Source organism: Hippoglossus stenolepis, chromosome 6, assembly GCF_022539355.2.
Source record: "Hippoglossus stenolepis isolate QCI-W04-F060 chromosome 6, HSTE1.2, whole genome shotgun sequence".
Classification (NCBI taxonomy): domain Eukaryota; kingdom Metazoa; phylum Chordata; class Actinopteri; order Pleuronectiformes; family Pleuronectidae; genus Hippoglossus; species Hippoglossus stenolepis.
This window is the reverse complement of record NC_061488.1, coordinates 3873417-3899111: the sequence shown is the minus strand read 5'-3', so window position 1 is coordinate 3899111 and position 25695 is coordinate 3873417. Positions and strand designations below refer to the sequence as shown.

General features: G+C 46.0%; 1 protein-coding gene and 1 long non-coding RNA gene across 4 annotated transcripts in view; one reads left to right on the top strand and one right to left on the bottom strand.

Moving 5' to 3' along the window:
• Positions 1 to 25695, bottom strand: part of magi3a (membrane associated guanylate kinase, WW and PDZ domain containing 3a) — a 103651-nt gene that overhangs the window by 74521 nt on the left and 3435 nt on the right. The gene's annotated exons all lie outside the window — the stretch shown is intronic.
• On the top strand, positions 9123 to 10100 carry LOC118110630. Its single transcript, XR_004696981.2, has 3 exons — positions 9123 to 9430; positions 9590 to 9664; positions 9936 to 10100. It is a non-coding gene; the product is annotated as an uncharacterized LOC118110630 (long non-coding RNA).

Genomic DNA, 25695 nt, shown 5'->3' with positions numbered 1-25695 from the left:
GAGTCGTGATCTTGTGCTGCGAGCGCGCACACACCTGATTGTGTCACTTGCACGCCTCCTCTGGTATTATATTCACTGCAGAGGCTGAAGATGTGACTGTCAACAGGGACATGAGAGTAATTTAGAAACAATCACAGGCCACGAGGTGAATTTGAAGTCGTGGTTAAACGAGAAAGCAACGTAAAAGATGTGTCTCTGACTGTCAGTGGACGAGGGCAGAGGACACGTTACAACCAGGATACTTTGCTCATTGTTACACATTTATGGTCTCCCCTGTGAACCATTCACTCATAACAACAACATCCACTTTACAAAGTGTTCTCCCACTCGTCATATGAATGTGGAGCTCCTTCACCTCCCCAAACGTTCATTTAAATACATCTCCGGCGGCTGCCCACGGTTCAGACACACATTTGATCTAATCAGCCTGTCAACAACGATTCAGCCTCCTCTCGCACATCATTTTCATGCAAGTGCACATCTAAGTGCTGAGATGTTGCAAGTGTGGGGCGTGACGGATGGGCGCCTGTGTTCTGCTCACTCGCTCGGACACGTATCGACAGCAGGAGTCAAGGTCAAGCACGTGGAGCCCCGCTGCCGCTTTGTGCTGGACGCAGATTCCCCGTGCTCGGCCTCGAGAACAGCACGCGTCGCACAAAGCAGCAAAGAGCTGCATGTAATTAGGAAACAATGACTTTTGTCAAAGTGTCAGCTGTTGATCTCATGTTATAACATGGCCTTTCACAGAATGTCACTCTCATTTGATTTTCGCTGTTGGAGAAAGGAGCTCCCCGAATAAAAAGTCTGACGAGTCCTTGTGCTCCAGTGAGATAAGACACAACAATGTGCTCACAGCTGGTGATTAACGCTCAGGCTGGGTCGGGGTGTGGGGGGGTGTGGGGGAGTTCCTGGAAAGGGCAGGAGTGGTGTTGGTGGTGAGTGCAGGAGAGAACTGGAGGACATCTTCCAATTCGGACGAGCCCAGTTCTGCTACAACTGCTGCAAAGATGAGGCAAGAATGGAAATGTGCATCGTGGGAGATTTGATCCATCACAACAGATGTTTTTGCAAAACATTATGTGGAGCAACGATCATGTGTTATTAGCTCTGTTGTTTTGGATACAGTTTGGGTCAGGGAGGAACCCACTACATTCTGGTTCAAATCTGGATCAAGTGGAGGGTTTCGGATATTTTTGTTGATTTCTCAGAGAATAATTCATGAATTTTAATGACAAAGAAATAAATTATGAGTGTGCAAACCTATTTTTTTCCAGAAGGATCATGCATAACATACAAAATTGATCTGCACTAAACTTTGTGGAGGGACGCGACCTGGCCGAGGGAAGAAATCATTACATTTTGGTGGATCTGGTTAAAGGTGGTGCAGATTTTTCAATCAATTCCCTTATCAGAGCGAGACAGAGCATTTCTCAGAAAATAATCTTGAGGTAAAGAAACATCTGACATTTATGAGGAAGCTGGTCTGTACCGCACAGTCCTGGAAAACATCCTCCGTTCTGACAAGCCCAGTTCTGTTATAACTACTGGAAAGACGAGGCGAGAATGGGAATGTGAGTTTGTGCAATTTGGTGCAAATTTTGTAAAGGTCAGACGGACGTGTAGGACTGTTTGGCCTTGGCAGAGGGAGGCGCTGCCCTGAGCGACGTTCCAGTTGTTCGATAAACAATTGAACCAAACATTTTTATGTGCGTGTGTGTGTGCCTGACTGAAAGTTACAGGCTGTTGCCCACTGACAGAGCTTTCTACTTCTCTCTGGGGGAAGCTGCAGTTTAGTCTTCACTTCATTCTTCCAATTCATTTATTGCACATGAATTGGCAGCTTATCTCACTGGACTTCCCGAGCAGCTTGACCATCGCTGCACCTTGATCTGGACACTAGAGCCGGACCGATTTGGATTTCTGAGGCAGATACCAATATCAGGGAGTGAAAGGTTTCCATATATATCAGCTGATATGTATTATAAAATGTTTCCTAAGATGTCGTTATTACACCCTCAAGACAAAGAAATGTAATTGAGGCTTGATATTAGTTTAAACTCTACTATAAATAACCATAAATAAAAAGAATTGGCAAATACAACCCAATGTATAGAACTTATAAGAAATGAAATGTGTTTTTCGTAGAATGTCAACATAAATGCAGATACTGAGAAACTGATGTGTCTCATATTGGCGGCCGATGGACACTGGACACCCTCCCACCACAGAGATTCATCATTCTTACAGCATGTGGCCCTGGATGGAAGTGAAGAAAGCCCCTTTGACCCTGTGGTAAGAAGGTGAATGTTTGGTGCTGCCCTGTGATCAGATGAGCAGCTCTGAAGTGATTAGGTCTGGGTGCAGTGGCCTGTGCACGGCAGAGCACACAGCCGGAGACAGGCAGCAGAATAAGGTCCTATTGTGTGAGAGTCTGAGGTGGAGGAGAGCTGAACCTCGATGGCATCATTAGTCCACATCGTTAGCTCTGACTTGACTCATTTCACTGTTACAATGCAAGTTAATTCACACGGAGAATTGGAGGTACCTTCAGCAGCTCAATAGAGTAAACCAAATGATCTGAAAGCCAATTTATAGGTTGGAACAAATGCATATGCACGTGTGGGTGTTTGTTTGAGCACGTTTCAATCCACCTGGGGTAGCGATGCAACTCCCCGGCATTTCTACAAAGCAACGTCACTTTCTGACCCTCCCCAAGTTGTTGACAGTCACAAAGTGAGCATGAAGTCATCGGGCTACAACCAGCGAGGCAGAAGACGGCCGTCCACCCCCTCCTCCCCAGGAACCAGTTGTGTTCCTCAGAGAAAAGTCCTGCTACAGCAAAACAGCTTCTTACAAAGCCAGGAAGGGGAAAAACTGAGAGGGGGAGCAGCTCCGAGGCACCTGGATCTGGCCCCGTGAAAACAATGGTTGGAGATTTCATCAAATGTCCCTGGGAAACTGGGATTTGCACAATTTGTACGTCTGCAAAAAGACCTAAAATTAATCCTAGATTATTTTTTTTTTCATAAAATGATTATAGTTTGTTTGTGTGAAAACCAGGGTGTGTGGATCTGTGCTTCACTGTGTCAATTACAACTATTTACAAGTGAGAGCACCCGAAAATGCATTATTGTCTGAATTTTTAAACTTAAAAACTGCATGCCAAGTGCGTCACACAACCTACACTCAGCTAAAACTATCCCCAGTCAGTCCAAGACCAACATCACAAGCTTGTCTCAGTGGACTTCAATTCAAATTATCTGAATTGGGATCGATCTACAAACTCTAGATTCCACTGAGGGAGTTCTGCTCCTGTTTGCGAAAACAACAAAATGTCTTCAGTTCTTAAAAAGGGCCCCTAATGTTCTTAACCTATCACTATAACCTGAATATGAGATCTGAAGCTGCAAGATATGAAAGTTTAATCAAATGTTTCCCACTGACACGATTAAGCCCGGCTGGCACGAGGGACGTGTGTGTACCCCAGTTTTTTTTTTGCGTAATAAGAAAAATAAACCAAGTGAATTGTTGTCTTTCAGAAAACGTCTAAGCCTTTGGTATAACTCATTGACTGACTATAAAGACGGTCGACGTGACGGCTTCCGAAAAAGAAATGCCAAAGTGTCTTGGAAAATGGGAAATGGACCAAACTAAAAGGTCAAAATACACGTCTCGAACATGGTTTCTCTCATTTTAGGCAGTTGTGATGTATGTTCATGTGTTTATTTATCTCATGATTGGTTGAGTCCATGTATCGGCAGGACCTTGCTACCTCTAGTCCCTCCCCCAATCCCTATTGAGCAGAATCTGACTCCAAATGTCGTCAATGGCTCAAGATGCCAGCGTTCCTATCCGTGTGGAAGTCGAGACACATCGTCCATCTTTACTTACAGTCTGTGATACAACTCCGCGAAATGTCCAAAACTTTAGGAGCGTTCAAACGTTTTCTACGCCACACTAAACAACCCCAAAACTCCAATGGCTCGTCTGTGTATGAGGAGTGAATGGAGACTAACAATCCCATTTAATGAGATATTGATCTGAGCAGCAAACCTCCACAGTGGAACACAGCAGAGTAAAACCATGTTGTTTGCCCTTTCAGGAAATATGGAATGTGGCAAGAATGCAATAGAGCTTCTCTGGGGAGGACTTTGGAGTTTGATTTGATATCGGTGTTGTTAAACTGTTGCCTGCATGGATCTGTTGTAGGATAAAGAAGTATTGATCGGTCTCTAATGTCTTAAATGTTAGTAATGATTTTACGACCACGGGACGGTTCATGCATGCCTGAATTCACCCATCACAAAAGGGTGGCACTCTAGATCACACACTCACAGGCAAGGACTTTCAATTCTACCTCATCAGGTCTTAAATTAAAGAGGGTGGTCCAGGTGGCATTTCTCTCCAACAGCTCTTGAACAACAGACAAGCCAACAACAGCCGAGCAGCCGGGAGTCGGGGGGTGTGACGTGGAGGTGAAGGAGGCGGCATGCAGCTGAGACAGGTAAACAGTGTAATTCGAGGAATGTCATAGACGTCGTTGAGAAGGCGAGAGAATAGCAAGTGAGAGGAGCGGGTCAAAGGTTGTCAGGGAGGAGGAGTGTGAGGTGGAGAAAGGAAGCAGAAATAATAAAGAGACGGATTGAAAAGGCAGAAAAATGAGAGAAGGAACAAGCACCAATACTGAAGCAATTACCCGTCCAATACCATGTCGCCGTCCTTTGTCCCCTGTGCAGCACTCAGGGTGAGAGATGAAGGTGTGGGGGTGTCTCTGGACACATCAGCAACAGGAGCTACGTGAGCTACAGGCAGTTACAAAGTGTAAAAGCTGTTCATACAGGAACTTGTACATCTGTTATAAAGATGGATGACATAGCACCTTTATCGCCTCCTGGTGGCTGACAGCAGTACAGGTCAAGAAACTCCACCTCATCCATGTTAGCAGATGGGACATAAATCTTTTCCCAGCAGCACCACTGATAACACACCATCTCCCACGTGTGCTCCTCTGCAATGCTGCATTTCTACATGACGATTTCCCACAGCATGTACAAATGGCCCATTATGGTCGACCCCATTTAGCCTGGAATCACGTCTCAATAAGTAACACTATGTCAACACCACGTGGATCAATGCTCCCCCCCCCCCGGGCGGCCTATGACTCGGGAGAAACTGATGCCCATTCATGTGCAGCTGCTCGACGGTGCAAAATGCAGATGCCCGAGGACTGAGATGTATTACGGAAGAGTTGCTGCTTCATCAGGGAGACAGATGAAGAAAAGGGGGGGGGATTATTATGACATGGTATCGATCCAAGTTGGGAAAACAAGCCCCGGATGCGGGAAGCTACAGAGAAACGGATGCTCAATCGATCCGATGCCTGGTGCCATACAGAGCAAAGGATTATGGGGGTTATATGGGGGAAAGAATGGATAGGGGGATGTATGGATGGTTAGACAGGCAGAGATCAAGAGATGAAGACGGATAGGACAAATAAATCTGGGGACTAGGAAGAGAAATGAGACCTCGATGACATGAAATGAACCAAAAGAGAAAAAAGAATTTGTATCGACCTTCACAACTTCCAAACAGTGAGCTCGGAGTCAAGCCCGATCATAATCTGGCCAACGTGCAGACGGAGAGCATCACTGGGCCTGGTCACTTAATCCCTCAGTACATTTACTGCAGGTTCACCAGGTTCATATAAAAGGCATATTTGGTTTAGATGCTATTGAGTAAACGGAAGCGACAAATGAATTACACCGTACAGGAGGAAGCAGGTTGTCTCTGTTATAAATTCATCCCATTTTACGTCTGCTCCTGTTGGCACTGTGAGCATCGTGCTGGAGCCGAACCACGGATGATGCAGAGGCACAGATGGGGGAACAGTGCTGATCAGACTGTGTCCTCCCCGCAGCCTGGGAAAGACTTAAAACCTGCGTCCTCCCGGGATTACCGCCATTTTGCAGGAAATTGGCCTAATCCCAAACAAATCCAGTGGGATGTTTTCTGGAAACCCAGCGTTTGTGGTGACTGTCCTTTTAACCACACGCAGACACGCTTGACAGATCTTTTGTTCTCACGCTTCACCGGCTGCAGCCTTGAGACATCAATCTAACGTTATTAGCCAGCCGGGAATCGACTTGATTGCAGAAGAGAGATGCAAGATAAGTAATCCTTTGCAGATTGATAATAAAATGTTTAAAATGCATTGATAAACGTAACTGACTTTGTTAAATAGTATTTATCGGCTGAACGCACATTTTAATTTTAATTGAGACGTGTTAAAGGCATCATCAACATCCATCTTTACATCCCCTGTACAAGTGATACTGAACGTTATTCTTCTAGTTTTGAACGAACCATATGTTTCTAAGTATCCATCAATAATTCACTAGTCTGCAAACACACATAAAGCAACAGGCTGGTGCTGTTATCAACGACTGTGTCATGGAAACCTGTGTCAACTACAAACTCCCTCCTCCTCCTCCTCAACAGGTAGCAACAGGACCACATCTGGTCATTTCTTTTTCTAATCAGAAACGTACAGTGGCCCCTGCCCTCCTCACCCTCCTCACCCTGTCCCCACAGTGTGTCCCCGCTCACCTGCTGCCAATTAACCTCGGCTTAGAGACCCAACCCAAAACCAAGCGCGTCCCTCCCTTCCAAAAACCCCCCCTAAATAAAGAGATCACGAGTAGGACATATGCCCGTGTCTCCTGATGCTGCTGCAGACCCCAGACCTCCGCTGCCAAAGCCAGAGGACGACAGATGATGAGGGGGGGGAAGAGACAATGAAACCACCAGCATTAGTTTCTCTGATAAAGTGACATACGTGCTCACTCTGCTGTGTTGCATTGCAATGCAGCATCTATACGTCTCTACACAGATCAATAGAAAGCACGATTGGGAGGTTTCAGCTCAGGGTTTACAACGCCCCCCCACCCAGCCCCCCACCCAGCCCCCCACCCAACCCATCTGGCGCAAATGATAGGTCCAGTAATTTCAGTCTGAGCAGCAGCAGAACACATCGTCCCTTCTCCGGAGAACAGGGCAGAGGGGGGTGGGAGGACCAAAGGTGGTGTTGCCATGGAAGGGGCTGAGCATAAATAACATGGCTCTGAGGGAAGAATAGAGCGACGGCTGTACAGACAAACAAACACCGTCATCCTTCCCGTCTCGAGTCGTCAGCAGAGCTCGGATTTCACCTGCATATTCTGCACCGAGATGTTTTTCATCCCTTGGTGTATTATCCCTGTGCTGTCTCCCCGTGTTATTGATTTCAGAGTTTGCAAGCTCGGAGAAAAGGGGGAAAAGAAATTGGACCAGACCAAATCCTTATCAGTCAGCCAGCGTCCCAAATCCACCATCTCCTCCTCTTCCTTTTAACCTGTCGGCTACTTCCTCTTCCTCTCCTCTCTCGGCTGCATCATTTTACATCCACTTTCCCCTCTAATATCTCCTCAAGTTTTACGAAACAGCAGGCTGCCATGGAGGTAATGGAAGCTCAGCCTCTGAACCAAAATTGCACGGTTTGGGGAGAGAGCGGCGAGCGGCGATGATGCGGTTTGTGAGCTGCCACCCTGAGGTCAGGAAGTTGGAGCGTGGCGACCTTCACAAAGACTGGTATCTTATATCTGTGTCGGGGGGGGGCAGTGGCGATGATGGATGTGCAGCTAATGGGCCTCTTGTTTCACTCTTGATAAACTCTACAGGACGACTGCTGGCGTTATTGATTTGACATCAGGTTTCTAAAGGGCTAAAATAAAAAGAATCAAAGCCTCGTTGTTTTCTGGCTTCGCATCGAAAATCTTCCCAACCCTTGAGAATGAAGTATAGATCCATAAATAAGTTCAACATCAAACCAGAAAAGATGATGGGTGTGTTTTTTTTTATTTGATTACATGGACACAGAGCTCCCATGGCCACGGATCTATAGACCGCAAATATTTGATTTATTTTTTTTATCTCAGCGAGGTCGCACAAATCCCTGGTGACATTTCCCCGGTGGTCAAGGTCGCTGTTCTCGTGGTCATGAACACCTGTGGTTAAATCCCCGAGGGCACTGCCGCTCCACGGGAGTGTGGGCTGATTCATGAGGATGACGTGCTGAGAGAAGAGCTAAAGAGGGCAGGGTCACGGGGGGTTAAGATAAGCGAAGCCTGTGCCGCGGGGCTGAGGATTCGAAGGTTGCAGCATTATCTGGATTTTTTTTTTTTTTCCACTTCAGAGAGCAAAAAAGAAAATGACTTTTATTTAATACAGAAAACCAAACCCTCTGTGAATGTCGTTTGGATCGCACCGAGTCAAATTCGAGCACAGCGGTTATTTTAATGAAGTAGCAAAAGCCTTTATCTCACACAATCACTTTTAAAGAATCAATGAAACGCATTTAGCTCTTTCTTCAGGTAGGAAAGAATGAAACAAAACAAGCATCTGCTGCCGGGTTTATCGATTTCGGTTCGATCACTACGTCGGGGGACCAATTTGGCTCGGCAGGGTTGAGGGCTCCTGACGCGCTGTCTGGCCAATGGTTTCTCAATCAGGGGATATTTGCTAGAAAATCATTAATTGGCTGATCTATAGGTTCATAGTTGACGCTAAAGTTGAAAAGTGCTGAAAGTCAGTATTGTATTTTTTTTAACTCGTATTCTGAATATGCGAAAAAATAAACCTTTTCCAGCCCACACTTTATTGGGTAGTTTCTCAATACAATTAACGTCCAGTACTTCCAATCTTCATACTGTTTCTTATGACAATGTTATTTTTTATAATTAAACACATTTAATTTACTACCTTATAAATAATCTTTCACCCAATTTGCATGCATAATAAAAAAAAAATCACCAATAAGACACAGTGGCTTTTTTTCCCTTACAGCTCTTGAAGCTATTTTTAGCGATCAATGTCGATAATGAACCAACTAATAAGCATTTAAACTTTCAACTATATGTTTCAAACATTCTTTCAATGGTCACTTAGCAACTACGGGAGTTTAGACAAATGCAAAACATGGTGCTAGTGCTACTTAGAAAAACAAGAAGAGCCCTGCCTCAAGGCCTGTGGTCGATGTTAATGCTCTCCAGCAGCCGACCATGCTGTTTTTTTTTTGTTGACACTCGACCTGCACAATGAGCTCGGACAAATATAAAAGGACTATTGTTCACAGGCTAGACTTACAGGACCGCTCGGAGCCCCTCCCGCCGACTGTTTCGCTCGGAGCTCAGATTCCACACAGCACAGAGTGACCACAACGCTGCGTAAAGTTAGTATCCAAACTGTGCAGAAGTTTGAAAAGAAAGAGGAGTTCAAGTGAAGGCTTCAGAGTTGATTGCTGCTATCTTGCTGTGAGCAGTAGGAGCACAAAGACGGGAGGTTCCTGGCTTGGCTGAGCTCGGAGGCTGACAGCTCGGGGAAGCTCTGGGCAGAGGTAGATAAAGATATCAGAGCAGATGCACACACACTGACAGCAGCTGGATGGGAGAGAGCGGCTTTTTTATGATTGTAAACACTCAGTGTTTCTGAGGTCCGCGGTGGGTTGTGCATTTTGTATCACGTTAAAGACTTCAACTACTGTGTCCTTCCGCAGAGCTGCAGCTCGAGGGATTCTGGAGGTCAAAACGTTATGCAGCATTCACCAGCGGGGCCAGCAACTGCAACGCTGGTCAGTACTTAAGAACAGGGCTAAAGATCAATACTGCTCCATATAGAGAAGTGTGCACGTTGCTGCATGCTCTGTAAATGCACACAGGCAAAAATTAGCCTGTGGGCATACTACACACACACACACACACACACACACACACACACACACACACGAATATCTCAGGATAACAGATCAAAATGTTCAGTTTCAAGCCTTGAGGATACAACACTGTGAGGTTACCATTTCAAAAAGTCACAGCTCCCCGTTCACTTTTAACCTTCCTCCACAGGGACACGGGTCGGGGAGCAGAGAGTGAGGCAGCACTGAGGCATGCTGGGAAGAAGCCCCTTGAAACCAGTGGGTCTTGGAGGAAACTGAAAATCTGAGCTTGAAAAGAAACTAAATAACTTGGAATCGAGAGACATTTCTTCGCGAGCAGCTGCCTCGACCAAACACCAACGTACGCAAGATAAGTCACAGGTCTAATCAACACACATGCACACACCTGTAATTGTACGATTACGGCGAAAACGCAGCCGTTCATTACATCATCCTTCCCTCTCTCTCTCTCTCTCTCTGGGGTTTATTAGGTAAAATGTAAAAGAGGCCAATGAAGCAGTGAGATGAGAGAGACGCAAACACAGACAGGGAGCTGAGATAATGCACGCTACATTAATGCTTCGATTCACACTGGGAAACACAGAAGGGGCTATTACCGACACACACACACACTAATCCACAGTTCACTTCACAATGACTTGGCACTGTGCTCACTGAACTACAAAAAGTATGTGTGTGTGCATGTGCGTGTGTGTATGTTCAAGTGTGTGTGTGTGTTGGGGGGCTGGTTAAGTAATGCCCCAGCTGGGTTCCAGCAGAGTGCAGCATAACACACTCCTGTTGTTCTTCCTGACCCCCAAGACAAGGCTCGGCCAGGCGCATGCACGCACACAGACACAGACACACACACAGACACAGACACACACAACCACACACACACTCTTCTTCCCTCCCTGAAGTCTGAACGTGGAACCCGGAGAACAATAGGCTCCATTAGCCGACCCTCGTGAACCTCTATTTCTCGGGAGGGATATTTCTTTTAGTCGGCCCATTATTTTTGAATGAATGATAACACCCCAAAGCGTTGGCAGAAGAGTCTGTGTGAGGGAACCGATCTTGGCCCAGACGCAGCAGCAGTGACTGTTTGGCTGCCACCGTGCCGGAGCCAAACCTCTTGGCTCGCGCTGTGAGCAGAGCCGAGCAGAGTGGAGACGATAAATCAAAGAATAAATAAAAAAAGAGAGTCTCTTTTTACGTTTTTCTTTTTGCAGATTTTATAAATGTAATGAAAAGGGCTGGAGATTAACATGTGGGCAGCCCATACATTCACGGTTAGATGCTAACTGTAAGTATATAGCACTCTTCTTGCCTTAATGATCACTCAAAGTACAAGTCGCATTCTATACACAGCACTTTTTCTATCACACACCACTCATGCACTGTCGGCATAGTCGTCAGAGGCAATTAGGTTGTTCAATGTCTTGCCCAAGGACACTTCAGCATGCAGATTGGATGGAACAGGGAATAGAAGCACCAAACCAACAACCTTCTGGTTGGCGGACACCCCTTTAGGCATTAGGTTCAAGGTACCTTTACAATCTCAGAGGGGCAATTAGTCACACAGCAACATGCAGTCAAACCACATAACATCAATAAATACATCAGCACGTACATCTTCATAAATCATCATAGATCATCATGAGTCATTTGAAAGGCCAATGGGGATAAATGACTTTTTAAATCCATCAGTTCTGCATCTTGGTGAATTGTATTTACAGCTGGACGGAGGCAACAAAGCCATCATCATGCAAGGAGAATTGAATTTAAAAAACCACAACCCGTTGTTTATTATTCGCCTGTGTCTCTGTCTGTGTCTCTGCCTGTGTCTCTGCCTGTGTCTCTGCCTGTGTCTCTGCCTGTGTCTCTGCCTGTGTCTCTGCCTGTGTCATGCCCTGCCTGCAGGATAAGTAGGACTCGCATCATCCTGTTGGAGAAATGCCTTAAAAGAGGTTCTGCTTCCTTTCAACTCCCCACCTTAGCATTTCTGACAGAAACAGCTCTGGAGTCAAATTCTCTTATGAAGCATTTCAAAGTGCAACCACTTCAAACAAACAGGTTCATTGCACCAGGGGGATTTTGTAGAGCTTGGATGCATTTCAAAGAGAATCGGGTCTGAATATGGCCACAGTGCAGTGATGCTGGAGAATATTTCCACTGTTTTTCTATTTTTTTTAATCGCACCACGTGGGGCTGCGGCTCAAGCCCAATAATTCCCCGCTTGTGACCAGCAGACAAACGCCGGAGCACCAGACTTAAACCATCACATGCTTAACTTGTGCTCCACTGGTCAGAGGTAATCTGTCGTGATTGGCAGACACATTAAATGCAAGAATCACATGCCGCCCCCATGCTGTGCGAGCGTAGGCTAATCCCAAAATCATTTGGTATTCGTATCAAACATGAGGCTGGATGCCTGACAAACAGGGCAGGGTCCGCACTCGAGGGCAAACTGTCCAGCAAAGAGAGTTTCCTCACAGGGAGAAGTGTTGAACTATTAAACATGAAGTAAATTATGATGAAATATATAAGATATCTCCATTTGAATGAAATCATTTTCTGGGGTTAACAGTGGATGGAGAGGTTGAAGTGTTGAAATAAGGCTGCAGGCTGTCATCAGAGAGCAAACACATGGTTTCAGTTTGGATTTGCACTGGAATATTTACTTAGACCATGTCATCCAGATCCAAAACAACCCAAGAATGTGTGTGTGAGAGGGAGAGTCCTTTGTCGAGGGTTATCTGAGGGAAAAATACATGTCATAGCGCCCAAGCGCTACAAGCAACTATTTCCTTTTAAAGCAATTAAACTGGTAATTTACCATCTTCCGCCAATTGTGCCCGGTAATAAATACGTCGGGGCAGAAACATAACATACAGTTTATCAACAGTGGACTGGTTGAATCAAGAGAGCACTGGTACTTTGATAAGAGAAAGAAACACAAAGACAGGAATGCACACCCGCCCACACAGACACACACACACACAGACACACACCCGCCCACACACACACAGAAACTCCCATTAAAGATAACAAATAAAATCCACACACGCAGACATATTAAATACACAAATATAACACTGCCATTTATTCCCTCCATATTACAGAACACTGATTTCCAATTACGCTTTCAGAAAGGACCCAGTAAACATGATCTCTATCACCTCAGCGTTTCTGTGTGTGCAGGAACACACACACACACACACACACACACACACACACACACACACACACACCAAACACACACACACACACACACACACACACACACACACACACACACACACACACACACACACACACACACACACACACACACACACACACAAGTTGCAGTCCAGAGTCCGGCGACGATTCCTCTCCAGCTAAATGACCCGGTGAGATACAGACACTGCTGAGTGACTGGAGTGCGGCTAATCAACGCGTGATTGTGGTGACATTTCCGACGAGCCATTATCCGCAATTGGTCGTAATTCTCTGCTGCCGCTGATGACTTAATTTAGCCCTCCCTGCAACTTACAGACAGCGCGGCTCATCTCCTCCCAGATGGGGCGTATATGGGGCTTATAGCTCAGACCTCATCCCCTCCTAATCCTCCTCTTTTTCTCTCCTTCCTCCTCCTCATTGTGCCCCTCTCCTCTCTCCGTTATTCTACTTGAAACAGCCTGTAGCCTGCAACAGAGAATGTAAAATGCCTTCCCGTCCTCATTACAGAGCTTCCCGAGGCGCGGCCCCTTTCCACCAAAACGCATTTATGTCTCATGCACTTCCAGAGCGTTCACCCCTGTTGCTACCTACACAAACATTAAAGTCTCGGAGCAGAGATTTTATTATCGGCTTACATTTCCATAATTTTTCCCCTCATAGGCTCTCCACCAGTTTCTTTTTTTTTATGAATGACTTGCCACTGCAGACGATTCATCATAACTCAAGTACAGCAGCTAACAGTGCTATTGCAGAGGAAATAAATTATTAATGTATCATCAAATGGCCTTTGATTCCACGCGATTGGCAAGGAAGGCTCAAAATAGACCGCACAAGACAGCTCGGAGCAGGTTTAATAAAAGGAGAGCGAACACTGGATCTGAGGCACATCAAAGATATGCAGAGAGAAAAGAACACTCGCAGGATCAACAACGACTCGCAAACAGAAAATGCCACAAAGTGAGAGTTTTAGGGCTGCAGCAGGCGTGTGTCTGTGTCAGGCCTTGCTCCCACAGAGATCCCCAGTTGGGCCGGGATCAAGGAACAAGCTAATTGGTCTCACTGCACTGTCTTCCTCCTGCTCCCGTATTCTTTAACACAAATTTGCACAAAATGCACGTGCACTGCACACTTGTCCTCGTGCCCAGCAGCACCCAACTTTGTCTCGAGCTCAGCCCTTAAAACGTCTCCTTGCAATCTGCCATTCGGTTTTACCTGTCCTCAGGTGAGAGGAGTTACAACGGATGTGTGTGTCATTTCAAACCTGCGCTGCCAGTTTTTCCTCTTTAAATCTTTAAAAAGGGAGGAAGAGAATAGTACATGCTCATTCTCAGGGATTAGATGACAGCAGCGCAACTGATACTGGTCGGTAGTTAGGCAACATGGTACTTTCATCCTCGATACTTGTCATTAGCTACGCTGGTTGTCAAGAGCAGCAACAGGCGGTATATGCACTCCAGGCAGCCAAGTGCCAGAAAACAACAGCATCTCGGCAGCTGTTATCGCCACTGTCAATCTGCTTGCGCGGCAAAGAGATTCAAAACGCAATAACAAACATTCCCCGTCCTTCAACCTGGAAAAACAGGCTCCGCTTGGAAATACAATGCTGCCTAGAAACTTCCCCTGAAACCAACAAACAAGTGTGGCGGGTTTGTGCGTGCACGGCTAATAGGCTCGGCTCCCTCTGGAGACAAAGGGGCGGCCGCTGATGGGTTTTACATGAAACTGAGGAGGTAAAGTGATGCGTATGCTTCCTGCTGCTGCTCCCTGTGAACCAAACAATCCCCTTAACTTTGTTGTCGGTGAGCGTCGTCTCGTCCAACGCCAGTCTTTGCTTGATTCCACATCAAAAGCAGCATTTGAGGAACCACTGCAGGTTCAGTGCACACCACATCTTTTGATGATGTTTACATGCACTCCATTAGGGGCATTGTTCCCCCCTTCCGATCCACAACCCCTCTTTCCTTTGAGGAAAGTAGTATAACCCACGCAGAGGAAGAGAATAAAGCCTGCTCTACTTTATCCCATCTCTCACATAAACCATCCGCAGATGAGCGCGAGAAGGAAAACAGAAGGACGGAGGAGATAAAAAGAGAAAGACGAGGAGGAAGGGTGGGTGGAGGTGGTTTTGACAGAGGGCTAAGAGGAGGGAGGAGCGGGGCCACTTGGGCTCCCTACCACCCTGCATCACCAAGCAGCCAATGATGGATGAATAGGACCAATAATAGAAACGACTCGGGCAGCGAGCAGGATCATTAGTTGAGAAACATCAGGCTTTATGGAAACATCAGGGTGCATGTGCGTCTCTATGTATCTGTGTGTATGTTAAATTCAGTGAGGCTCCATTTATCAGCTCAGCAGGAGTCAAAACAGCCGAGTCAACACAGATCTGTAAACCACAGACTCAGCCCTTTAACAACCTGCCTCGTCCGCACGCTTCTCCCAGCCGCCGTGATGACTCCCGATCATCACTTACTCAAGCAAACTTGGGATCGCGCCGGTGTTTGCCAAAGCTGGTCATATATTTGCATACTGTAGCGGCGGCGCTCGCTGTGGAGCGGAGATAAAAAACAGACAATAAATCCGGGTAAACAAACAAGACGCCTGAAAACAAAGAGAGCACGGTGAGATCAGAGGGGGCTGAGGTGCAGGGAGAGGAATCACAGGTATCAAGGACCTGCAAGGACAGAGGCACCGTTATGTGTTCGTTTGAAAAACAGCATTTTGAAACTCAAACGATCTCCGTCCACACAAGAGCTTTGGCTTCTCATGTGATTTAGTCCCCGTTCATACCAACACACGTGAAAACATACATGTCACATGACGGCTGGAGCCTTGACGAAAACTGTGAAGGCTACATCGTGACTGAAAAGATGCAATTAGCCATCTGCTGTAAATGTCGTTAATTGTAGTAATGTGGATGTAGCACGAGGGTCGAACTGTTATAACTCACATTTGCATTTCCCGTTTAATGACCACACTGATGATTTACCTCGTTTTAGACCATTACTTTTAACAAGTCATGTATTTTACATTGAAGCTTTTAATTTGTGGAATTAAAAGCCTTTCCTGCTTTCAGGCAACCATTGCTTTGTGTTTCATTCTCTTCAACCTATTTAATGCAATAAACAAACAAGTTGACATCATCCCTTTTCAGAATGCACACGATCGCTAATTGCTTCACTTTCTTTACTCTGCTGCAACACCGTGAGATGAGTGCCTGACTTTGAATTAAATAAAATCAATGAAAGCAACAAAAATCGTACCTTTCACAACAATCAAGTCTGTGCAGTGTGTTTTTAAAACCCAACGTGAAATGTAAAAATGACTCACATGCTTTAAGAGCAGTTATTAATGTGGTTAATGGGCCAAAACATGAACAAATAATGTGTTGTCCTTTAACTCTCATGTGTCTGTGTGTGTCTTTTTGTGTGGTTCCGGTAACCCACTGAATGATCCACCACCACCACACACGTGACAGCGTCGGTGATGTAAGATTCCTGTAAGTCAGCGTGGGCTCGTGATCACGAAGGAATCCCTCTCATCCACACGCTGCTATTCAGTGGATGTGTGACTCACAGCAGAAGTGAGTAAGTCATCAGCTGCATCGCTGAGAAGCCGCGTCAGCCTTCGAGTCACAAAGACAAAGATCCACTGGTGAAAATGATGCTGCAGAGTTTAATATAGTGTTTTTCCCTTTGGTTAATTTCCTTTTCTGGCATTTGGATTTCAAATCAGTGAACAGTGTGATGAATCAACTAAGCTGATGTTGGTTGTAACTCAGTGAGAAAACATATCGAGGCAATAGACACACTGAAAAAACTACAAGATCATTAGACTCAAATGTGGGAAACAGAACCATTGAATCGCATTATGTCATAATGTGATAATTACCAAAACTCCTCATCCTCTTTTAAATCCCTCTTCAAGACAGCATTTTATAAATGTGAATTTCTCAGGATTTGGGATTTGTATTATCCTTGAACTTTTTTAAAACATTTACTTTACAAAGTTTTATTTTTATTATCCTGAACCTGATCTTAATTACTATTCTAATAATTTTATTAGTCATTTTATTTTCTCATCTGTAAAATCTGTATTCTTACTTCTCTGTGTTTCAGTTTTTTCCTGTAAAGAACCTTGTATCTGTGTTTTGAAAGGTGCAACACAAATACAGTTTTAGTATCACACACACACACAACAAAACACAACAAAACCTACAACCTGTCGCTGCTAGAGACCATGAAACCGCTGATTAAAGAATCTGCGGTTTCATCCCTGTGCTGCGTCCAAACTGGGAAATAACTCTGCAGAGAAAAAACTGGACTTTCTGCCCTTTTTAATCCTCGAGAGGCAACAACTTCATTTCCCAGACACCACTAAGTTATATCTGCAGAACGAGCACCAGTCCCTTACATGGGCATAAAACACTCATCCCACGTGACACTGCACATTGTGTGTTCAGCATTGAAAACAAGACGGTGTGCGTGTTTCATGACAAGAGGATCTATTTCCTCTCACCCCCATATGTCCAGTCTGGAGCCGTCTCGTGCTAAACTGCTGTGAGGGGTCAGGCAGGTCAGTGAGCGGGTGGGTGGCTGTCAAGAAGAATCTGAACTGTATTCATCACGTGTGCAAACGTGTGTGTTTGTGTGCATATGTGCGTGCGATGCCTGAGCCTGCATGTGTGTTTGCTTCTCCGCCGCCCGTCAGCGGAGGTGTTGAATCGGTGTGAGCCGGGCTGCACTGCCAGCTCATGAGGAGCCCCCTGACACGGGGGCTCTGAGGCAGCCTGGGCACGCAGACAGCAGCAGTGCCCCCCCATCACAGCTCCGCTAAGCCCTGGACCAATTTAAGAGGAAGTCTGATAGAACACTATCAGACCCCCCCCCCAGAACCATCTCAGTGCAACCTCCATCTCCAAAAACTAATTTGAGAGCTTTCAAGTTAAGATTTGCTAAATCTCTGACTCAAGTTTTCATGTCTTTCCTCGGCCAATGTGGGTTTGGCTCAGTTATTGGATCTCCAAAGAACTGAGGTTCATCAGTTTAATAATTAATCTGTGGAGTGAAGACATTGGAGATTCAATTTAAAAAGGCCTTTTAGCACCAGAACATTCCAAAGGGTTTAACACTCCTCATCCTTTAGGAGAAAACAGGTTGTGCATCTACATCAAAATAACCAGTGGGACCACATTCCTGTTCACTGACTGAATCTCCCAGTCCCTGTGACTACAACCTCTCGAGAGTGACTGTCAGTGCGATCGCTGCTTGGCTGGAATCGTAATAAGTTAAGAGGCCTCACTGCCGCGCCACCTTGAAACCACTTTTCATTTACAGGACATGTGCCAGAGACACGATGAATGACTGGAATACAAATGATGGGCCTTGAATGATGCTTGATGAGGTTTTGATGCATCGTATTAAAGAAAGGCAGTGTACACACACACAAAAACACACACACACACAATCACACACATGTCTGGTCCAAGGACAGCTGCACCTGAGGGACGAAACAGACGTCTTTGAGAATAAAGATTAAAGACCCCCGGATTAAAGAGACATTTTCTAACAACACATTTGATGTTGTGATTATATTGATCCTCCTCCGTATTCTTTTGTTGCCTCTTTTTATGAACAGAGAAAAGACCTGATGACAGAAGCAACTGTCTGCTTGAAGGTTTCACCGTGAGAGGCCACACGGAGACAATGTGAAATCTGTGCCAGAACAAGCACCTGTTGGTAACAATACACCGGAGGAGCTTCAGAGCCGTTCACACTGTGCTCAACAAAACCGAAATAACTGCATTCCACAGATGATCCCCATTCCCAGATAAACAGCGAGGAGGGACCTCCTGTGGGACGTGTTCGTCAAAGAGATATCAGGGAACGTTTCCAATCAGGAAACCGTACTCAACTCATTATGTCATACAACTGTTATTCTGGAGTCAAACGTTTTCCACTGATTGGATTGTAAAACTTCAGTAATTCTTCTTCCTGAAGCTGAAGCAGCTGAAACTAGAGATGAGACAGTGAAAATTATCAAATCAGTTTTATCACTGTGTTGTTGCTGAAAATGTTCAAAAAGTACTGATGCACAAACTGAAGTAAATGCACTAAGTTTAATATTTAAATAACTAATTCATTATCAATACAAATATTAAAATATTACCAACTCCACATCAATTGAGCTTTTTGTTTTACTATCAAAACTTCCTGTAATGCAACCCGCATGAATGAATTTTACCACAAGATACCAAAACGGATGTTGTTATGCGTGTTGTATCATACACGAGAAATAGATTTGCCAACTGCCTGTGGCTCATCTCCCATCCTTCCGCCAAGTTTTACAGAAATCTGCTCTGTAGTTTTTGCGTCATCCTGCTGACAAACAAAGGCACAGGGGCGAAAACATAACCTACTTGAAGGAGGAAACAACAAACTGCCGAAGGTGATTGTGAGGACAGGAAATACAAACGTACAGAGCTCATTCGGCCCCCAGGGTGCATAGGTGACAAAAAATGTTGCCCTAAATAAACACAACATGACCTTCTCATAACCCGAGATGCAGGTGAGGATGCTCCACACTCTGCAAACCTCTCTGCTTAATGAGCACCGAACAAAGGGCTGAATATATTTGCAGCAGCTCATCGTATCTGAAGATATACAAACAATCTGCCTTGGCTGTTGTACGACGGGCTCCAGTGACTTCAGCAGCTGCATCGGTACAACGTCAGAGCCGCAGAGCGACGCATCCTGCTGCTCACTTTACACACTGAGCATTGTGCATGTGATCTCTTGAGTCAATTTGCTCGAAGACCTCAGAGAGTCGGCGACAGGTCGGCGGCTGCAAGCGCCTGTGGCAAATGTGTCTGTCTGTGTGTGTGTGTGTGTGTGTTTGTTTTGACATGTAAAACACACCTGATAACCAAACACACACTCACGAGTGCAGGAAGTTCAAGTCCTCCTCTCATTTCACGGACAGTAATGTGGGATCAGCTTATTAGCATAAAACAAGAAGAAGAAAAAAAGCCTTCACGAGCTGAATACTGAGAAGGGAGGCCTGTCAAAACAAATCCAATCAGCGGTCACCGTGAGCGAACATCCTCCCCCATGCAGACGCAAAACATCATGAATAAAAGCAAGTCAAATACACCGTAAGCAAGACATGCTCCCGGTGTCCTAGACTTCTCACACAGATCAGGCCCTTGGGCACATGCAGCGGCTCAGGAAGTGTCGGCTGACTTAACAGGGGTGAGATTGGACCCGATCGATAACCTGTTAGGGAAGCTCAGGAGCAAAGCAAGCTAAATTGGCCGGGCCGAGATCCCGGCGTCCATGAATTCTAATGAGGACACTCAGGGTTCGTCGTCTCCGCAGAGCAGGACATCTCAGCACGGAGGGCGGAGGGCGGACACACGGTGCATTAGTAACACAGGGAGAAAATGGCTGCTTCCCGCGTCCCGCATCAGGACAAAACCCTCAGGTTTCAGGGGGTTGTTTTCAAACAATACTTAAGTTTTAGAGGGTGTTTCATTCGGCACCTTACATCTTAATGGGTTAAAACCATTCACTAATATCTCAAGCCAAACCCCATCGTAAGTCAACATGTCAAATATATGACAGCAGGACAGGAGAAGATATGAAAAAGGAATGAGGAAGCTTCACTGGTTGAATATGAAATGCTCTCCTCCCCTCACCGTTCTAATGTGGAGTTTTGGCAGCAGTGCAGCAGCTCTGGGAGCAGATGGGGCCACAGCAGCAGCTGGCTGAGTAGGTGGTTATTGTGAGGGTGTGTTAGGAGGGTGGTGGGTTTCATATCCGTTTGATATGAGATGTTGTCACGGGCACCAGGAGAGTGGGCCGAAATCGATTCTTTGAGGTGGAGTGCCGCGACTAAACAGCTGAGTGGGTTCTGCCGCGCTGGCAGAACGAGTATCGACGAAGGCTCATCAGCGCGGGAACGTGGCCAAGTGTCAAGCACCACAGCCAACCAACCAGGAGACTGAACTCTGGGATTGAGTCTTCTCGACTGATTTATCACCCAGAGTGTAAAGGATGATCCCAACTGGAGGATCAGACGTATGAACACACTCAACAGACGGGCAATTTGTCTTCGTCTCATCGCCACACCTGCAAAATAAACCCCTCAGATCTGCACGAGATCAGATCCAAGGGAGTCAAAACGTCTTCCTTCATTGCCAGAGAAAAGAGAAAGAGTCAGAAAGACTAAATTACTGAGAAGATTTTCTGGCAGCTTCTAAAAGTCCCGAGAAGGAAACTCTCTCTCTGTGATTGTGTTTGGCCTCAAATGGCAGAAGTGAAAACCAATTCAGATGGGCCTTAATTCTTCATTATCACACATGCTTGCACGCACATATGCAGTCAGCTCACACAGACGTGCAGACGTGATTGGAAATGCCGACTGCATGTGCGGTAACTCTGAGATAGGCAGCGCTGGCTTGATGAACAGTCGGCAGCATCATTTCAGACAGACACAACAGAGAATCGATGCCATTATTGTGATTAATGGTAACAACAGCCCTGAGAGTATAACCACTCCTTCTCATCTTTGTCCTATTCCTACTTATCCGATTCCTCCCTCTGCTCCTTTCCCTCTTTCTTCCCTATTTCTCTTTGCCGTTCGAGTTCATCCTTCAAGAGAGAAGCCTTCTGCGGGAAGTTTCCAAGACAGCAATGTGCCAGCTGCCTCTTCTCTCTGCTCCTCTCATTGCCTCTGCAGCAGCACCACAGGGAAGCTTCACACAGACCCAGCCAGAAACAAAGTCCCCAAATAGGCTCTCCGCAGAGTGCGGGGAGTGGGCATCTGGAGGGAGCTCGGTTCAATCATCTATCAGATAATCTATCCCCCTCTATCCCTCTATCCACATGTGCACCTGTGTATTGATTCATTTCCATCACTCTATCTCCACTTCCCTCGCGGTAACAGAAAAGGCACAAAATTCAAAGTCAATCAGCCTGTGGTCCGTCCGTCCACACAGTCCTCAGCTGGTGGAGCCGTTCTACTAAAAGCACGTCATCTTTACAACCACTTGTTGCGTGATAGCAGCAGAGTCCAGTCCGGCTCTACCCTCCTGCTGTTTGTCAGGCTGGGGGCACAAACATTCCCTTATCAGGACGTCAGTATCAGTATCAGTGCAGCCAAGCAGCGAGTATGTTAATGGATGACAAGAAGAGGGAAAGAACCCAGGTAAGAGTTAACAAAACAACTTTTACTGTCGCTGAGCTGGTCAGTGCTTTACATTCTCACACACACGTTTAAGATGGCAACTGCCAGAGCAACTACACTAACTTAACTTCATGCACATGTCCTTTTGCAGCAAGAACTTTTAGGTACACTAGTGCAGTGTCTGTTCCAAACCTGCCTGTTGGAATAGGCCGTTTGTGGTGATGCCGGTTGCAGCTTCTCTTTCTGAAACTGTAAAAGTGAACTGCAGTAATCGAGCCGCAGCAAGTAAAGACCTTCTGCTGGACTCAGTCTGCAGAACCCTGAAGCTGCACCACTGCTGCACATACAGCTGTTCACCCAGGTTTGGTTACGCTCAACTCAGTGCACTGAATCAGTTCATTGTCGTGAACTCGCGGTTGTCGTTGATGAGCCGCCGCTGCTACAGAGAGCCGGTCGTCTGTTTATTCAAAGTCGTGTCACATGTCGAAATCGCACCAAATTAGACACTGCACTTCCTTTGGCCCTTAACAACACACACACCAAGTACCAAGCCGATGAGATGAATCGTTCTTGAGATATGCGCTTCACAGGCAGACAATGGAAAGTCGGTTTAAACAAATGTGTAATTTTCAGTGAAAATGGGCCAAAACACAAAAAGAACGAGTTTTATTTATATAGCGCAGCATTGGAGGTCATCATTCCTCATGACAGAGGAGGTGCCAGGCTCTGGTCTGGGTTATGTATCTGCTCTGTTTAGAAGCTGACCTCATCGTATCTCAGAAGGAATAAACAGCTGCAGGGACGGCTTGCTGCTGGAGAGAGACCCATTAGGAGTCAAGCTAAAGAGAAGAGGGCAGAAATCTCAGATAGTGTGTGTGTGTGTGTGTGTGTGTGTGTGTGTGTACTTTGAAACTAAACCATCCGTTTCCACCAGCAGCAACCTGGAGACACTGCAGCTGCTGACGGTGCAGCTCGACCACTCAGCGAGCAGAAAGAGAAGCCGGTGAATCAGCACACACTCATCTCCACTGCTTCTAAACATGCCTGCCAAGTCATGGTGCCTGCCAGTAAGAGGCATGGCTCGTATGAAAACGCCATCTTTGTGGCTGGCCTGTTCATTACCGCAGTGCGGCTCCGCAGACAGTGTTAACAAGGATAAATGAGGAGGCACATGTCACGAAACCAAACATCTGGGCGGAGAGATCTGGGAGCTCTGCTGGTTCCAAGACAGTAGAAGTGACGCAGGGATCTGAGTCTTCATTCGCCCTCTTACATCATGTATTTCTTCACTAGACCAAAAGGAGGAGGCAACACAGAAGGAGGCTGAGGTGTAAACTTGGAGTGGACAAGGAGAGGGAGAAGGTTGCGAGTTGCAGAAGGAGACGGCCGCTCCAGGGAGGGACGGAGGGATGTAAAAGAGGGAGGGACGGAGGGATGAAAACGAGCAGGGGGGAGTTGTGTTTTGGTATTCAGAGCAGCCGCTGCTGTCTGGGGGCTTTCAGCGTGCCCGTCCGCTCCCACTCCGTCGTCCCTCACGCTGACAGGCTGGCAGGGCGGAGAAGTGTGACAGGTTTGGGGAATGAGCCGGGAGAGCAGCCAGTGGGAGAGGGTGACGGGTGGATGTCACGTCAGGTGTACGGCGACGCATATACTTATAAGATGCACACACACCTTCAAGTGAAGAGAGGATGCAGCAGAGCGAGAGCGCAGAGGAGGAGGAGGAGGAGGAGGAGGAGGAGGGTTCTAGTGATGCCCCAGTTGCACTCGGAATACAAATGGCCTTCATGTTTAGAGCTTCAGGAGGAGTATGAGATGATCGTGCAACCCACAATGCAGTGGTCCAACGTTTTGTTTTTTTGTTTTTTAAAGTCTGTATCCAAGCTAAGGTTACAGTAAATAATGCACTTCGCTGTAGATGCATGATATGATTAAAAAAAGCGATGCTGGGAGCAGAAGTTACATTAACCGATGGGAGACGGAGCTGCAGAGCCAGAGAGATCCTGACAGCTCCTCTCAGCTGCGTTAGAGCGGCTCTGTCACCGACGCCCTGACTGCTCTGTTGGGGGGAACCACATTAACGCGGCCTGCGAGCTTATCGCTCCGCTGCGCCGCTGATGGCAAACGCATGAACTATTAACGTCAGTACGACACCGCCACTGAGACGGAGAGAAACTGATACAGCCTAGTTTGGAGAGGAAGGGCTGACAAATGACCACATGGTGCTAGGAATGAATCATTTTCTTTGTCATACATCAGAGTAATTTTAGAATATTGCTTTATGATATGTTTGAGAATCATAAGACACACTTGTTTATTCATTTATTGAGAAAAGAATCCATTAATTGCTCGATAGTTGCAGCCCTGGTGGGAACGGTTAAGTTTCTGCCTCATTATGTAAAGTGCCTCAAGATAATGTACGTTATTATTTGGCGCTTTACAATTAAAATTGAATTGCATTGAATAAACCCAACAAGACATGTGTATCCTATAAAAACAATAACAGGATACGACTCTCACTTTCCTCAGCTGCTCGGTTCAAACCACAGCCGAACGCAACAAGTTCAAGCAGACCCTCAGCTGGTTGTCAGAAGGGATTATGGGAAATTTGCAGTGTGATGTAAATAACCAAAGGCCTGAGAGAGTGTGAATGTAGGCGCATCAAGAAAACTTAATAATTTAGTCTGTATATCGGAATAAAAGCCCCGAGCGAGATGTCCCAGGTACTTTGAGTTGTGCATAATTCTCTTTCCTAAATGAAAAATAAAAAATACAGGGAGCAGCTCGTTTTCTAGAGCCTCTGCTTGGGTATTAAATGGAGTGTGGTTGTGTGAAAGTACATGGCAGCTGATTTCTCACCAGTGCTGCTATACATTCAAATAAAACCCTGTAAACACTTCACTCCTTCAGTAGGAATCCATTGTGATTCCTTCAGTGATTACAGCCATTTTTCAGCATTTGTTTTAATAATAACGATGACCTTGCCTGCAGAAAGGTATTCATGCACTGACGTGATCTCTGGGGTAAACGCTGTCAAATGTAAAGCTCAGTATTATCCTCATCATCTCTTTCAGACTTTCAATGAAAACCTTTTTTCCATTACAGAGCTGATTTGTGAATCACGGCTGATCTGGGACCTGAGAGCTAAACAGTCCGTCCATTAAGCTCCACGAGGCAAAAACCAAGCAAGCTCCTAGTCTGTTTGCAGCATTAATCAATGAGCTGCCCACTCACCGGTCTCTGAGCTGCAATATACCTGCGATCGCTACGCCTCTCCGCTCAATCGTCCCCTCAAGGTTATCCTGCCGATTGCCTGCTCGCAAAGGTGGGAGCTGTTTACTGAGGCCGATGGCTGGTCTGGAGCCAGAGGAGCACTCAAGACAATCTTCTGTTGTTTTTGTCACGACTTATGTAGGGGGAAGTGTCGAGACGCCTCGAGTGTAACGAAGAAGCAAAATCTCATGTTTGATTTAGAAGCTGCAAGTGGAGTTTTGTGCAAAATGTACTTCAAGGATAATATATGTGGTGGAAAAAAATATAGA